This window comes from Tachysurus fulvidraco, chromosome 13 (genome assembly GCF_022655615.1).
Source record: "Tachysurus fulvidraco isolate hzauxx_2018 chromosome 13, HZAU_PFXX_2.0, whole genome shotgun sequence".
In the NCBI taxonomy this organism is placed as follows: Eukaryota; Metazoa; Chordata; class Actinopteri; order Siluriformes; family Bagridae; genus Tachysurus; species Tachysurus fulvidraco.
Window position 1 is genome coordinate 7,202,893 of NC_062530.1, and position 17,479 is coordinate 7,220,371.

General features: G+C 40.0%; 1 long non-coding RNA gene across 1 annotated transcript; it reads left to right on the top strand.

Moving 5' to 3' along the window:
* The first annotated feature begins 12,109 nt into the window (after positions 1-12,109).
* Positions 12,110-16,787, top strand: LOC125146212. Its single transcript, XR_007144714.1, has 6 exons — positions 12,110-12,214; positions 14,161-14,274; positions 15,694-15,733; positions 16,329-16,377; positions 16,527-16,629; positions 16,764-16,787. It is a non-coding gene; the product is annotated as an uncharacterized LOC125146212 (long non-coding RNA).
* Positions 16,788-17,479: the final 692 nt, after the last annotated feature.

Sequence of the window (17,479 nt, forward strand, 5' to 3'; positions counted from 1 at the left end):
ATTACATTTCCAGTTCCACTGTATAAAAACTTTTAAAACCATAACCTCAAATACTATATTGTCTTGTTTAACAATTACTGTAAAACAGAACAGAGATCATCATATTTAACATACTGGTCTATAGTCATTTGCAGCATCATGGGACTTTAAGCTCACTTTCTCCAGTCCTGAATACCCTCAGTCCAATGGACTTGCAGAAAGAGCAATAAAGACTGTTAAACATGCATTGAAGAAAGCGATGCAAACAGGCAAAGAAACACATCTGGTGTTACTGTCACTAAGAAACATACCAGTGACAGGCCTGAATGAATCTCCTGCACAAATGTTAATGGATAGAGTCCTGCGGAGCACACTCCCATGCTCTAGCATTGTGCTTCAACTGTCAATCCCACAACATATACACAAAAGGCTGGTGGATTTGCAATCTCGTATGCAGCATCAGTAAAACCCACATGCCAAGACACTACCTGAGCTGGTTCCAGGACCCACAGTACATACAGTATGCAGACCAGATGTGGATGGAAGCCTGCTGTAGTGGTGCACCAGAGAGATGAACCCCGGTCTTACACAGCTGGAAAAGACATTCAGGAGGAATCGACACCAATTGACTAAGATACATCCCAAGTCTGTGCAAAGGTGTTGATCCTGATGAACATTCGGACGACATATCCACTCAGACACCCAGACCACATAACCTTCCACCTGGAAATTCTCCAGTGAGAATGGATGAACATCCAACTCGCCACACAAGAATTGGCAGGGCAGTAATACGGCTAACTGGATATAAGGATTATGTTATGGGCATGTGATGTGGAAGTATCTCAAAAAAATAAAATGAACAGTATTCTGTAACAGATTAAGCAAAATATTCTCAAAGAAATTTGAAGGGACTGATAATGTTTACAGAGAACGCTTGTGAGTAAATATTTACTATGGTGTTTTGGTTAGTTAAATTAGTCAAGTGTTTAATTAAAGTTTCTGTCTGATAGAGTTGAACGTGTACATGAGTAGATTTGACTGGATAACCTTGAATGCAGGTTACATATCTTAAGTTTAGCTTAAAAGGGGGGATGTGGTGGATTTGGTTCGACACACTCTGTGTTTGATTAAGTTGACATGTCTTGCAGTAGCAGCGTCAGTAAAAAGAAGCACGGCTCAAAAGCACGTCTTGTGTCGTTTATTAAAATACATACAGTTTACAGTCGCATTCAAATATCACCGCTCTCCATATGTTTGGTGGACAGTGGATTACCCCTGCAGGGGTGCCCCCAAGGGGTGGCCAGTGGTGGCCACGGCCACCCCTGTATAAACTGTGGCCACCCATAGTATGAATTTGAATTTGAATGCATAATGAAAATTCACAATAGTTCATGAAGTGAAAATATAAATAAATAAGTAAATAAAATGAAGCACACGCTGCATCCACCAAAAAATATGAGTGATGATATTTTTACATTAACCAGAAACAAAACTAAACAAGTATAACACACACTACACTGATTTATTTATTTTTTCTTGGTGCCACCCCAAGATTTGCTGTGGCCTCCTCTGGCCACCCCTATCAAAAGTTTCTGGGTGTTTAGGAATCCCATTCTATTGCTATTTATTGAATGCTCACTTAAAACATCTTTCATAGACATTGGGCAAAGTACACGGAAATTCATTGGTTCAAATCTTTTAAAATTCCAAGTGTCCATGTTGTGTTCTAGACATTCTCCAAATAAAAAAGAGACATCAACATCATCATCTTTACATGATCCCAGTAAGTTGTTAAATTAAGCCATTTGGGAGTAAATTGACCATCCTATTTTATGCAAGTATAATATTAAAAAAAAACTTTTAAAAAAGTTATTTAACAATACACTTACCTTTCCAAACAATGTCATTTATTAAAGCTACCTCAAACAACACAAAACAAACCAGTTAAACTTGAAGTCCAACCTTTCAAGGTTTAGGAAGCCTCTTCAGCACATCATTCAGTGGGACAGATCCTACATAGAGGTGGAGGTTGAAGCCATGGGTTGATCTTCTACAGAAGTAGACAGCACATCAGGGTTTGGTCTGTCTGACACCATGGATGGTTCAAACTCTGCATCAGAGAAAATATCTCTGCTGTAAGGAAAAATCTCTGTGGACCTGAATCCAGAACAGATATTTCATGGTGTCATTGCTGACAAGAAAGCCTCTTTCACACAAACAGGGACGTGGTACAGTATATGCTGTCTGTAATTGGTCTTGAATGGACCATAGACACTCTTGTCCAGAAGCTGCAGGCGATGAGATGTGTGGGGTGGAATTGTGAGCACAACAATCCCCTTTCTCTTTGCTTAAATCAAGTAGTAGCACTATGATATGGTCAGAGGAGCACTTGGTATGCTGAACCAGATGTTCAAAGAACTCTGCAAAAGAACCACTGGTTCAATTTACCCCACATCATCTGGCTCACTTTGCCCCATAGCCAACATTTTGGTAAAAATGGCCTAGCTTAGCAATTCAGGCTAACTTTTAGCTTGATGATTCACATGGTTTTATATGTTGACAAATCACCAAAATGTACCATACACAACTTTCGACCTAGATAAATTTGCTTTGGCACAACAGCGAGTATACCTGAAATGCAGAAAAACTTTAACAAGCAAATTAGTGTTTTTGTGGGGAAAAAAAACATCTTATCTCTTGTCCCATGTGCTTCTCCTCTTCACAAACAATGACAAATGATGGAGTCCTTCAGAATGTATGGTCACATTACACCAAATTTGCATAGTTGCCCAGAAACAGGGGGTCGGTCAACTTACCCACTGGGTCATCTTACCCCACTCTCCCCTATATGTTTAAACCCGAAAAAAAAAACCCGAAAAAAAATAGACCCGATGTCAGATATTGCCTCCATGCTTATCTGATTCTGACGACGACACTAAAGTAACCGCTACAGCGTGAATTCAAAATTGATTGACAGGTCTGTTTCAACGAAAATTAGCTTACCGCCAGCCACACGATGTCGCAAGCGGTCTTGGCAAACAGAGGAGAGGTTGGAAAAGGACACGAGTCCATAGATATCTACGCTAGATGTCGCCTTGGGTACGGCAGTACATTGGAACGTATGCGTCAATAGAGCCGCCATCTTGGTACAGGGGACCCCCTCCTCTTAATGCATCAGCGTCAATGTAGGCAAAGAAATAAAATCACTCATAACGATTGATAACGTCATGAATGCGATTTTCTAGTTTTTTTGGTTCGTTCCAAAGGTCAGACATGTATTTATCATTAAGTCCAGAGAAAATTTAAGGTTTTGATGTTAAGATAATCTATTTTTTCAAAATATAGTGCATAGTGCTAGTAGGTCTATTCTTCCACTTGAGTAAACTTTAAATGCACAGTCACTACTTACCTTAGCCTACTGCATACAACACTGCTACAATTGTGTGACTATACATGTTAATTTAAACATTTAAATTGTATAGGTTTATTAAATATGATACACAAAGCAATTTGCAGGTGGAAGTAATCACAAATTTGAGAGATAAAAAGTTAGATAGTTGAGGTGCCAAAGACCGTTCAATCAATACTTTTGCCCTATTAAATAAGTATGTACTAAAGTCACATAAACCAAAAACAAAGTTTGACATTAAGGCTGAATTTGTGTGTTACACTGCCACGCTAACTGGTGACATCCTTCCAGGACTGTCAGTGGAGATAACCATTTTAAAAAAAAGTGTTTAGTATCCACTCCATCCAGGGTCCTGCCTCGATGCCCGATGACGCCTGAGATAGGCACAGGCTCCCCGTGACCCGAGAAGTTCGGATAAGCGGTAGAAAATGAGTGAGTGAGTGAGTGAGTGTTTCGTATCCCTGCAACAACACTATCTTACACAGTTTCTTCCTGACACTTTTGCTCTGCAGTTGCAGAGTAAGAACCTTTGCAACATGGTGTTGTCTCAACTTATGAAAGGCACAGACAACCAGTGAAATTAAGCTAAAGTGATGGTTGCCTATGCCATCTTGAGTCTCAACAATGTGATCACAAAGACCAAATATGTCATATTATACTTTTTTTTTTAATTAACATACGATAAAAAAATCCCAAAACTTTTCAGGCATAACCTCGTGAAGTAACTTGATAAAAGAGCATTCTGCTTGTGTTAAGTGCAGGACAATCTAATAAAATATGTTTGACAGATAAGGGAATCTTACAAAACATACATAAAGTTGGGTCTTTCTTCAGCAAAAAAGCATGGGTCAATTTTTAATGTCCTTATTAAGAGCTTCGGAATCTACATATATTGTCGGTTTTCTTAAAAAACACTAATGCATGGATTAACTGTGGTCGTTAACCATGGACTAGGACTAAAACAAACCAACATAACCAGAAATCTAATTTCCTAACATTCAATATCATAAAACACATTCTCACTTGTGAAATGTAATCCCTTGCTGTCTGGTTTTTGTATTTCGTTCATTTGAACCATCAAACGCAGCACAGAAGTCCGGCACCGTCCATGAATTTGAAGTACAAGGCACCTGTACAAAGATGGCGGCAGTTTTGCCTCCTTTTTTGGACCCCAATGCGACATCTGTATAGATATCTATGAACTGAACCAAGCAATTCATACACTATATTACATTGCATTACAGAATTATTTAAGGACTTTTTGTTATTGCATCTTTTTTTAGGATAATTGCACATATTCTTGGAGATTGTTTAAACTTGCAGGATTTCACATCTCATCACATCATATTTGGTATCATATATTTGTTTTTTTATGTCAGTGTTCAACTTTTATTCATATTTGGTTTTAACAAGTATGTTAAACCCATGTGAGTGCCCAGAAATCTGCATCTACAGTACTCAAACCTGTAGGGTTTGGCATTGAGAGATAGAGTTTATTCATTAGCACCTTTGTTTCCAGTCCTTGAACACAGCTCTTTTTTTCATTAAAAGCCCATTATATCCTCCAAAATTTGTTCATAGTGAAGCTCTAATTACCTTTCACATTAGTGAAACAGAACATGATTAGAGATTCTTTATTTCTAGCATTTTATTTTTCTGTGAAAGCAGAAACCTTCACAGTGGGAATGCTTTTGCATGAACGCTTTTTTACATTTCGTTTATACTGCGATCAGAGAGACCTTTAAATTTTTTAAATGGTCAAAGTAAAAATGAGTTTAATAATTCTTTGTTGCAATGCCCATCCCAGTTGTTTACTATTTGTAATGTTGTGTTATGATGCTGGTGTGAATAGCAGACTTGCTTTGTGTTGTTTATTTCAAACTATTTATGAATGGAACCTGGAGCCTATCCCAGAGGAGTTGGAACTCAAACAAGAGATATTGTGTATGAGGTGCTAACCTATGACAGTGCACAATCACACACAACAGACAGTTTAGAGATGCCAATCAGCCTTCAGTGAACGTCTTTGGACTGGGAGGAGGAAAGTCTTAAAGTTCATATTAAGTAATATATCCTCTCTGTTCCTGGTAAAAGCCCCAATTTGGTGTACTGTATGATTCATCCTATAAAAAGAGAAACCTTTAATTATGCATGGCTTCTCAGTGCAACACAATCGAGTGATGATTAAAGGTTGCATACATTTTTGCATTATACCTGATTTGATGCCACCATATGCAACCTGTTTTTCACTTTTTCTTCAAGAGTAACAGCGATGATTGTGACAGTCTATCATTTACTCTGAAATTAACCAGATATTATTATATGAGAAATGGTTCTTGAGAAATTCTATTTGCAGGTGCCTCTCTCTCTCTCTCTCTCTCTCTCTCTCTCTCTCTCTCTCTCTCTCTCTCTCTCTCTCTCTCTCTCTCAGAATAATGATGCTTCATTTCTCCTGTCCTTCATGCTCCTATACTGTGTAACAAATCTTGCATATCTTGTCTTCATGCTGTGCTTTTCTTTTTTGAGAAGATGCATAATCTTGATAGCTGTACACAATCTGCATTTAGCACTTGTTACTAGATAAGCATTAGGAAATAACTTTAACTGGAATTAAACTGTCTTCGGCTATTCAGCTGCTCAGCAAGAAGCTAAAACTGTATAAATACAAATATTTAATCTGTTTGCTATAATTGTTGACTGAAGCAGAAAAAAATGACATTACCATTTAAAATCTTTATAAAATGTTAACCCAAAGGTTATCTGTAATACTACAGGCAAAAGTGTTATTGAATTATTCTGGGAAATGGTAGATCACTTATTGAACATTTTATCTATCAGCTAACGTGTTTCTCTTAGCAACAGCATGCCAGCTTTTACAGATTTTGTAGATTATAAATGATTTTACTCATTAACTTTGGTGCATTCTTAAGATTAGTCTATGTCCATGATGTAAAATTTAAAGTCTGTTACCATCTGCTTCATTTCTTGTGAAGGAGTAACTTGCTTACTTTGCCAGGTGGTAAGTCCCTGAACAAACAGAGCATTCTGGGTTATCATCAAGTGCTTAATTACACTCATTATTTAAATAAAAAAAATAAATGCTCTATAATAGAATAGAATAGAACCGGGGCACATAAGCCTTTATTATCACCACATATACAGCACAGTGGAATTCTTTTCTTCACATACCCCAACTAAGGAGGTTGGGGTCAGAGTGCAGGGGCAGCTATGATACAGCACCCCTGGAGTAGAGAGGGATGAGGGCCTTGCTCAAAGGCCCAGCAGTGGCAGCTTGGCTGTGCTGGGCCTTGAACCCCGATCCTCCACCCAGAGCCTTAACCAGTTGAGCCACCACTGCCCCAATACACATACAGTATACCCCGACAATGATATTGTAGTTTTTTGTTTTTTTTACATTTATGGCATTTGGTAGATGCTCTTATTCAGAGTGACTTACATTTATCTCATTTATATATACATAACTACAAGCAGAGCAAAAAGAAAACAGCCCAGTGGCCCACCGAGAGGCGGGATGGAAGATGGACCAAACAGGACAGATGACATGGTAATGACTGGAATGAACAAGACATGTAAAGAAAGGATCCTAAGAGATTGTAGCTGTGGGTGGTCCAAAGTTACAATATACCAGGGTTTGCGAATCCACCAGGGGAAAACAAAATGCTGTAACAACACCCAGGTGCAAGCTTGCACTGCAACAGCAGGTCAGACAAGGAGGTACTGTAGCCAGGTTGAGCACCACAGTGCTACTGAGCCCAACATTGCACCTAGCGGAAAGGAAGCTAGTGCCAACAAACAATTCTTCAGAGCTCCCTGAGAGGCAGCATAATCACCAAGTTAAACATCATCGGAGTCATCATCTTCAGTGAAGGCAGCGAAAGATTTGGAGAGCTGCAGCAGAGAAAGGCCCCTCCTAAACAGAGTGGGAGTCGACAGAAGGAGATCCTGCAGCTAGTAAAGGAACATTGCTGCCTCCAAAAGTTGTGGAGAAAAGCCAAATACCATGAAAAGGAGGGTCTAAAGAACCTGTGGAACCAGACTAGAGATAGGCTTCCACATCTGAGAAGGGCAGAGAGGATCAGGAAACGAAGAAGCCGAAAGGAAAAAGCAAGGTTGAGCTTCCACTGGGACCCTTTTAAGTATGCCCGCAGCCTATTGGAAGAGAAAAAGACTGGGACTCTGTATATTAACAAGCAGGAGCTGGAAAACTACATCAAAACCCAGAGCAGAGACAGCCTCCGAGAAAGTCCTCTCGGTTCACCAGGGTACATCCCTCAGTCACCAGAGCCAACCTCACAGTTTGATACCACCCCTCCAAAATGGTCTGAGGTCAAACAAGTTGTACAGCGAGCAAGAAGCACATCAGCAGCCGGACCAAATGGCATTCCTTACAAAGTTTACAAGAACTGCCCAACAGTCCTGAAACTGCTGTGGAGGCTGATGCGTGTTGCCTGGGAAAACAAAGCCATTCCTACAGCATGGTGTAGGGCAGTCACTGTATTCATCCCAAAAGAGAAAGACTCCTGCAACATCAGCCAATTCAGGGGCATTGCGCTTCTGAATGTGGAAGGGAAGATCTTTTTCTCAGTGATGGCAACACGCAAGACCAGTTACCTCCAGTAGGCATCCCAGGATTTCCAGGCTGTGTTGAGAATTCTGTAATGATTTGGGAGCAGATTCAGACAGCCAAGCACAATAAATCAGATCTCCATGTTGCGTGGTTAGATCTTGCAAACGCATATGCGTCTGTCCCTCACCAGCTCATCAGGTTTGCCCACAACTTCTTCCATATCCCACCATGTATTCAGAGTATCATAACCAACTACTTTGACACTCTCCAAGTCTGCTATGCAACCTCCAAATTTATTACCGGGTGGCATCAAGTGGAGAGAAGAATAGCCATGGGATGCTCCATCTCTCCCATACTCTTCACAACAGCTTTCGAGGTCATTCTTATTGGAGGAAGACAGACAGTCTGAGGAGTCAGAACCCCATCAGGCCAGCGACTCTGCGCTACCAAGCTACATGGATGACGTGACCACTCTACTTCAGACGCCGGCATGAAAAGGCTCGAAGATTTGTTCTCATGGGCCAGGATGAAGTCATGCAGCCTTTCCATCCAGAAAGGACCCAGGAAAGACATCATCTCCATCTCAGTGAGTGGTGAGAAGATTCCATGCTTGATAGACCAACCAGTGAAAAGCCTGAGAAGTCTCTACACTGCCGATCTACTGTATAACACATGGCTTCCTCTGTAATCAAACAACTAACTGGTGGTTTATAAAAGATAGAAAGCCCACTACCAGGCAAATTCAAGGTCTGGTGCTACCAATTCACCTTGCTGTGGCCCTTGAAGTTATGTGAGATCACCTCATCGACAGTCCTGAAGATGGACACAAAGGCAAATAATTACATCCGGAAGTGGCTCGGCCTTCCCTGATGCCTGACCACTTCAGCTCTGTTTGGGAAGAACATTTTGAGGCTTATAAACTGGAAAATGTGTGGCTGCTCTTCGAGCTGCAAGACTCTCCCCACCCAGTAGTAGAAAATGGGATGCACAGCAAGCAGTGAATCAGGCCATAACTCATTTGAAACACCAAGAAGAAGTGGAATTGACACAGCATGGCAGGGCAGGCTTCAGATGGACAACATCAACCAATACAGTATGTGGTCTAAAGCCACATAGAAAGAGAGGAAAAGTCTGATTGTTCAGGAGATCATGAAGGAAGGGGAAAGTTATAGGGTCAAAGCTGTGAGCCAATCCCAGCAAGGGAAATGGACAACCTGGCAGGCTGTAATCAACAGAACCATCACCTGGGCCGACTTGTGGAAGCTGCCCCAAGCAGGGTTAAGTTTCTTGATCAGGGCCACATATGATACCCTCCCAAGCCCCCAGAACCTGCACTGCTGGTACGGCACAGAAGAGTTTTGCCAGCTCTGTGGCCACCAGAGTCCCAGCCTTCAACACATCCTCTCTGGCTCTAAGACTGCTTTGACTCAGGGCCGATATGGGTGGCACCACAACCAAGTCCTGCGAAAGCTAGCAGAGTTCACTGAAGCAAGCAGACTCGAAGTGAACAAAGCCAGCATGTCAACATCATACGAGTCCATTCGATTTGTCAGGCAAGGGGGGAGGCCCTAAGCAGCTTCGTACCAGAGAGGTCGCTCTTGTCACCAGGAGGTCAGTGGGACCTGAGAGCCGATCTTGGTCGCCAATTGAATTCCCACAGCAGATTGTCATAACATCTCATCAACCCGACATTGTAATCTGGTCCACCTCCACAAAGACTGTCATCATGGCCGAGATAACTGTGCCATGGGAAGACGGGATGGAGGCAGCATTTGAGAGGAAAAGGGAGAAGTATGCAGAGCTTGCATCCACATGCACACAAGCTAGGTGGAGAGCATATACCTTTCCAGTGGAGGTTGGTTGCAGGGGATTCACCGGAACCTCAAAGGAGCGTTTCCTTAAGACTCTTGGTGTCAGAGGCGCCAAGCTGCAGAAGGACCTGAAAGATCTGGCAGAGGAGGCAGAGCAGGGGAGCTTTTGGCTCTGGCTATGCAGAAAAGACAAGGCTTGGGAGAGAGACGGATCCTATGGCAGCTGCAGGGGGTGGCAGGGAGATGTCCTTGCCGCTGCTCCACCACCTAGAGATGTTCTGGGATGAAAGGAGCAAAACATCAAGGACGGGTGGCTCACGGCTGATGGCCCTGTAGCTGCCTACCCGGCACTGACAGAAGTGCGTCTGGCAGAAATGCCTAGCAGGTAGCCTTACCTGTGCGTACATCTGAGCAATTGCGGGTTAACAGCCTTGCTCAGGGGGCCAGGGGAGGCCATAGGAATTCAATTTCATGACCTTCCGATCACTGACTAAAAGAAATTATGAGAGAGAGCAAGAGAGAGAGAGAGAGAGAGAGGTTGGAACTGCTGGTTAGTTGCGCTACTGCCTCATAGCATCATGTTTAGCTTCAAATGATCAAAATTCAGGTCATGTGACTTGACATCTTCATCACTCTCCATATCTTCCTTCTATTCATTTTACAGGCTTATACAAAACCTACCAGGATTATAACAACTTTATCAGTTAATGCGAGTGTTTGTGTGTGTGTGTGTGTGTGTGTGTGTGTGTGTGTGTGTGTGTGTGTGTGTGTGTGTGTGTGTGTGTGTGTAAGGAGCAAGCCCATTCTTAGAGTTTCATATCCTAATCTTTAGCCATTCAAAGTTACATTTAATGAAAGTAAAGTATTTATTTCATTCTATTAAAAACAGCTTCTCATCTTATCATGAAACTAGGAACCACAAAAATGGTCAGTGTAAGAAAATCTAAACTTACAGCTTTACTTCTAAAATTTAGAAAGGACTGGAGCCCTAGGGTCCACTTGAGACTCTGTCCAAAAATGCTGAATAAGCAATTACACTTTATTTATGAGGAGCATCCTCTACACAATTAGCTGTGTAAGTTGTTTCTTATAGACAGCCTATACACTATATGAATTGGATTACATTTGGAAGTTGGCATGCTAAACAAAGTTCATTTCATCGAACAAATGAGTACAGGTTACATATAGTACCTTACACATCAACTAAAATAAAAGGCACAGTTGCACTGCTTCATACACATTATTTATTTTGGGGAGATGTTCTGAAAACATTGGTAATTGCTGGAGCTTGAGTCAATCCAACATCTGTACCTGCTGACCATAAACAGTCCTGTCAGTTCTGTTACATTAGACATGTTAATCTCTATGACCGTGCCACTAGAAGGCTGGGTGTCAGTCATGTGAAACCTGTCTTCATTGGTCAACACAATAACACATCAGTGTGGGTATTCAGTCCCAGAGATTAGAAGTAAAAAAATAGAATGGCAATGTTACTGTTCTGAACATTTTTACCAGAGGCCAAAAAGTCCACCTGGTTTGTTGTGTTCATGCTCAGCATTGTATTTCTTTTGCATGTCAAAGTCCACAATGGTGCTGAGCTCTAAAACACAACACCATAATCTATCAGTTGTTGTGTACACTTTATATTCATTAGTGTAGTTTATATTGTGACAGCCTCAGATTAGATTTCAAGTGATTTGCATCATCAAAGGTTTATTTATGCTAGCTTAATCTGAGAGTTAATGATAAATGTTCTCCAACATTCCTTGGTTCTTTGGGGAAAAAGAATGAATTTGCAATAAGCAACTAAAATCAAAGTTTGAACTTTTTCTGTCTTTTAATTTTTATTCTTTTCTGATTGAGTGAAGAACATGCTAGAAACCGTACTTTGCATTTTAACAGATTGGTAGATTTTTAAAACTGTCATTTTTTTTCAGTAAAGAATTCATTTACTTTTGTTTCCTCTTGTCTGTTCTGAACAGAATACATCATTTGAACACTAGCTTCTGAAGTGTATTCATGTCCAAAAGACTGAGAGGTGAGTTTAAATCCCAGGATTTCCAAAGAGCCACTTTAGAACCCTTAACCCTCAGCTTCTCAACTTGATTGGATTCTGGTTCACTTCCATCACGTTTAGCTCATTGTTCATTATCTCTACACTGCACATGGTTTTGTTGGAGCTGTTGCTTTTCCCTGATTGTCTATTGTCCACTCATTGCCAGGTTTTTTTCTAGAAATTTGTGAAGGTGCAATCAGGTACTGGCATCTCCATCCAGGTCCTCCTCTTACCCTTTCCTGTAGGAACCTAATCACAACTAATCCCATTATCCTAGCTTTAGTATGGCTAATCCCACTATTCCTGTGAGTACTTTTCCTCCTGTCACGTCTACAATCTCTGGGATGAGTGCCTACTCCTGAACAGCTAAGGTAAGTCTTTTTACAGCTTAAAGGTAAAATTAACTCAGTTGATTCAATAAAAACCATTAATGAATGTATGTAAATTCACTATTAATATTAACTTTATATCCATTCATTCCCATAATAATGTTATATTTGGTTTCACATGGTAAATTATTTATTGGTTATGTGATTAACTTTCTATTCAAGAGTTCAAAGACTGAAATACTGATGCAAGGCTAAAATAAAGACATCTTAGCCAATATTTGTACAACAATCTTTTTTTAAATAATTTTATTAACATAAATGTTTTTAAATCATATGTTTGTCACTTCCATGGACCGGCGTCCTATACTTGGTGTTTACTCTTGCACTTTTGTGCGGTGTTTTTAGGTTTCTCATACGAATTCATTAATATTTTATTTAAGTGATAAATCGCTTGAAATAGTAGTTTCACTAAAAATATTTTATAGGCACAAATGTGCCAGCACTTTTACTTACATCAGTAAATCCACATTATGTGAGTATACATATTGAAAATGCCACACAGCTTAACGGTTATTTACTGTTCGCCCTTTACATGTTGAGTTTTGGCAATTCATTAAACTGTATTTCTGAAAATTCTGGCAAACACATGCCAATAATACTGTCTTGAATCAAACACAGAAAGTCTGATAGACAGATCCACTCTTTTATCATTAAAGTGCAGGATTCAGGTCATCTGCTTGGTTCAAGGGAGATTAGGATCAGATACGGTGATCACTGATGAACACTGACAGCTCTTGATACACACACATAGCCGTGATCATCTTGTACCTAAGGCTACACTCATATTGCAAGATGAAGTGGGCTTTTTATGGCTTAGGTCAATGACATAGGTCTGATATAATTCAGAGCTTTGTAAACATGAAAATAATCATTTCAAATCAGATTTGAGGCACTTTTATCCCTAAACATCACTCAGCAATGAATTGCTGTTGATAGCTACAAAACCAATGAAGGCTGGATCGTTTTCTCAATTTCAACCTGATCAGAAACTGCTGAAGAGTTAATCCGCTGCTTAACATATTGTTCAGTTTGATGGACAGTTTTGATATTGTATTTTTTTCTTTCTGACGCATATGTGGCAGCCTGGGAAATTTTTATGGTGCAAATTATGGTGACATTCTGTCAAATTTTGCTATATATAGTGTTGAAATTTGTATCTCAATCAGGTGTAAACCTGTATAAAAGATTAGGATATATCGAAAATAATAAAAGGGAGAAAACTGTTTAAAGATTCTGACAGAGGAAGGAAGGAGGGTGGATTGGGGCATTATTTTTCAGTGTTGGGTGCAGGAGCATTGTAGAAATTCTGACAGCTGGTACATTACAGCTTAAATTGATTAGACTTTGTTTCTAGTGTCCTTTTCACTATTACACCCAAAATATTGATCAGTGGATTGATCAGTGTGTGACAAGCAGTAGGTTTTAGACAGCTTTAAGTGACTGTGTTCACTTAAACAACTGGTTCATTTTTTTTTTTTAACTGTTTTGGCAGAACAGCATTTCAAATTTCAGAGAATTTAGCCATCACAAAATTCCATGGTCTTTCCCATTGACTTAAACTGCTAAACCTTCAGTCATATTCATTATCTTAGTTTAAATTTGGTGGCCATATTTCCCTGTGTTGCAACAGTCGTCACACCACCACTACTGCTTTAATAACCAGAAGCTTGTGTGTTTAAAGGAAAGGGAAGTGATCTATAACAAATATTATCTGTGGAGAATATTAGCATGTATATCTATTGACATGACAGTGTAGTTGCCCAAATGTCACTCCCTTAGCTTATCATTGCTTTCTGATCTTTCTGTACACTTCTGTATAGAAGCAAAGTGTATCTGTATTGTGTGTGTGTGTGTGTGTGTGTGTGTGTGTGTGTGTGTGTGTGTGTGTGTGTGTGTGTGTGTGTGTGTGTGTGTGTTCTTATTTACAGACCTGTGTTTTGAGCTGCAGGATGTTTAGTTGGGTGGTAAAAGTTGTTCCTCAACCTCCAGAGAAGCCTACAAAGCTAGAAGAGGAAGGCAAAGGCAATACACCCCAGACATCAGTAAGTGTGTTTGTGTGTGTGTGTGTGTGTGTGTGTGTGTGTGTGTGTGTGTGTGTGTGTGTGTGTGTGTGTGTGTGTGTGTGTGTGTGTGTGTGTGTGTGTGTGTGTGTGTGTGTGTGTGTGTGTGTGTGTGTGTGTGTGTGTGTGTGTACTGTAGATGGACCTTACTGCTGATCATTGGATGTGATATTCTGTGCACACAGTACCATGTGCCTGTGCCTTATTACTGTGCTACATTTAGGCAGAATCTGCCAAGGCAGTTTTGGCAGAATTTCCATTTCTGGAATAAAAATCTGCACCTTTGCAGAATCTATATATAGACTACACAGAAATTGTTCACAGTATATATGCTGTTTCTTTTCTGGGAGTTGGCAGGGGATTTAAGGGGATTTTTTCAACCATTTGTCTCCCAATTTGTTCACCTACTAGTTAGCACCCACCAGCCAGTTTTCCCCATCATACACCAGCTACCAACCCAGGAGACTGAATGCTACAGTACCATGTGCTTCTTCTGACAAGCATTATCATCTTTGTCACTCTGCTGCTTATCCACAATGTAATGTACCATATTTGGAAGAGGATGCATTCAGCCATGTTCCGCATACATGAGCTAACATGCTCCATCCAGGCCACCCATAGACCTCTTCTAATTGTGCTTCCTAGACTCCCAGACACAGGTGGCTATAATTTGAACTCACATTCTCCTAACATTAAGGCAAACAGTAAAACAGGCACAGAAAAATCCAAAGGATGGTCATAAAATACATAGTTCAAATGACACTGTAGAGGCAATCACAGAGGCAGACAAAGCCAAGAAACACAAAGCAAAATGAACACATGGGTCATAAAACAGCAAGCAGGGTCAATACACAGGAGAGCAAACACAACAAAACACAATGAGCAGCTTGGTATACTACAGAAAGACAATGCTTAATACACTAGAACCAGGAATACACTAGAACCAGTATTTTGGTGATGGTGCCCTCTCGTGGTGAGGATGATACAGCTTCTTTATTGCATCTTATACAACAAAGTGATGAATCGGTTGATTTTTGGGAATCGGTTGAATCCTTGTTGCGATTTATACTCTTTGGTGTTTAGGTCCAGACAAATAGTAAAATAAAAATAGTCATGACTGAGAAAAAAGAACCAGGAAAAGATGTTCATAAATGTATAGAAAAACCTTTGGCACCTGGTCATTCAGAACCAAAAGTAGTTTGATAAATACACTAGTCTCTTTGATTCTGTTTAATAAGACTAATAGACTCAGAGGACTGTCCTTACACATCCTGGAATTATTGGACAATCTAAAATGCTAAATCTTGATCCTGTGAAAGGAGGATAAATTTACTTCCGGGTGTTGAATTGGAAGGGTGTTGAGCCATATGCCATAACTTAATTTGGTTTTCACTCATTTAGGAACAAAAAGCATCAGTTAAAGACCAAGAGGTGAAAAAAGGTGAGTGATTACACACATAGCATCTGACCATTATTCAGTACATCATTATACTCTACATAAATCATTAAACGCCATTGTGTGGGTTTAAATGAACATATCATCCGATCATTTGGCAGCTGTGGTGATATAAACAGGAACATGTGATATCCTTGGAAAGAATTGAATTACCGATCAAATTTACAGAAATGCAAGAGATCTGGATTTTATGCTAGTACCATAGATTATAATTCAACACTACACCAGTGAATTGGTGACAACGCAAGCTATCATCTGTACAGCTGCACACAAGACATCTATACATATGGTCACAAACCATTTACTGCAAGGAAACACACACGTAAGATCAGAAATGTAAGCAGGGCTGCGACAGCGTCCCAGGATATTCCCTGTGATGGTGTCCTGCAAAGAAAAGAGCAATTTATTATTAATTCATACAGAGCCAGGGTTTTTATCTATGATTGTATTATTTAACTGGCTTAAAAATAGATATTTCAAAAGTTTGTAATATTTGTATTTTTACTTTTTAACAAAGCAGATGGTGTGTTGTTTGACAGCACTGTTTTTTGTTGGTTTATTTTTTCATTTTGCTGAATAGCAGCCAATCCTGAGAAGCCAAATGAGGATGGAGTCTCAGAAGAAAAAAGGTGTGTGTGTGTGGTGGGGTCATATATGTGCACATGCCACTTCCTCCAAGTTAATTCACCACCTCTCTCTCTCTCTCTCTCTCTCTCTCTCTCTCTCTCTCTCTCTCTCTCTCTCTCTCTCTCTCTCTCTCTCTCTCTCTCTCCTGCAGTACTCAGGGCAGTGTATTGAACTGGATCTCTCAGGGTTTGACCAGCGCCCTCCCCCAACCTGCAGCACCACCTAGCAAGGACAAAACAGACAGTGATACCAAGGTACATGTTCAGACTGAAGTCTCATATGCCATAATGTGCAGTTAAATATGCATTTAATAGTCATCTATTAAATATGCAACTAAGTACTCTTTCTCTTTCTTTCTTTCTCTCTCTCATACACACACATCTCTTAGCACCAGGAGGAAAACATCAACAGGTGAAATTTGCATTACTATTTCATTACATTCTAATTGTGTGTGTGTGTTTGTGTGTGTGTGTGTGTGTGTGTGTGTGTGTGTGTGTGTGTGTGTGTGTGTGTGTGTGTGTGTGTGTGTGTGTGTGTATTAAGTATTTGATTATCTGTTTATTTAATGTTTTTTTTCCTCGATCATTTGTTCGTTTCATTTGTCATCCTGGATCACAGTAAAGCAAACGAAGAGTGAGTAGATCAGCTCAACACTTACTCACTGAGCACACACTTGCTTACTCACCTGAAACACTACTAAATTACCATGTGTACACTGTGCAAAAGGCAAAGGAACCAGTATTTATATTGGATACTTGTCGTCTTATTTAATAGTGTTTCCAAGAAAAAAAAATCCTTTGCTAGTCTTGACTACTTGAGTATATTTAAACATAGACACTGTGACAAAAGTTGTTTATTACCTATATGTAAGCTAGTAGGAGTCTGTATTTGTACTTTATCTTGACTATAGTTTCTCAATACTTTATTAACCTCTGATCATTACACAAAAAAATACATTATTTTATATAAAAGCTTTAATCCTACACGGTTATGGCTTTACATCCCCTATTGCTTGTGTGCCTCAGTACACACACAGCTTTGCTCCTGTCCACTGCTGCCTCACAGTGTTTAGTCTAAATGGTGCACTTCCTTACACACGCCCTG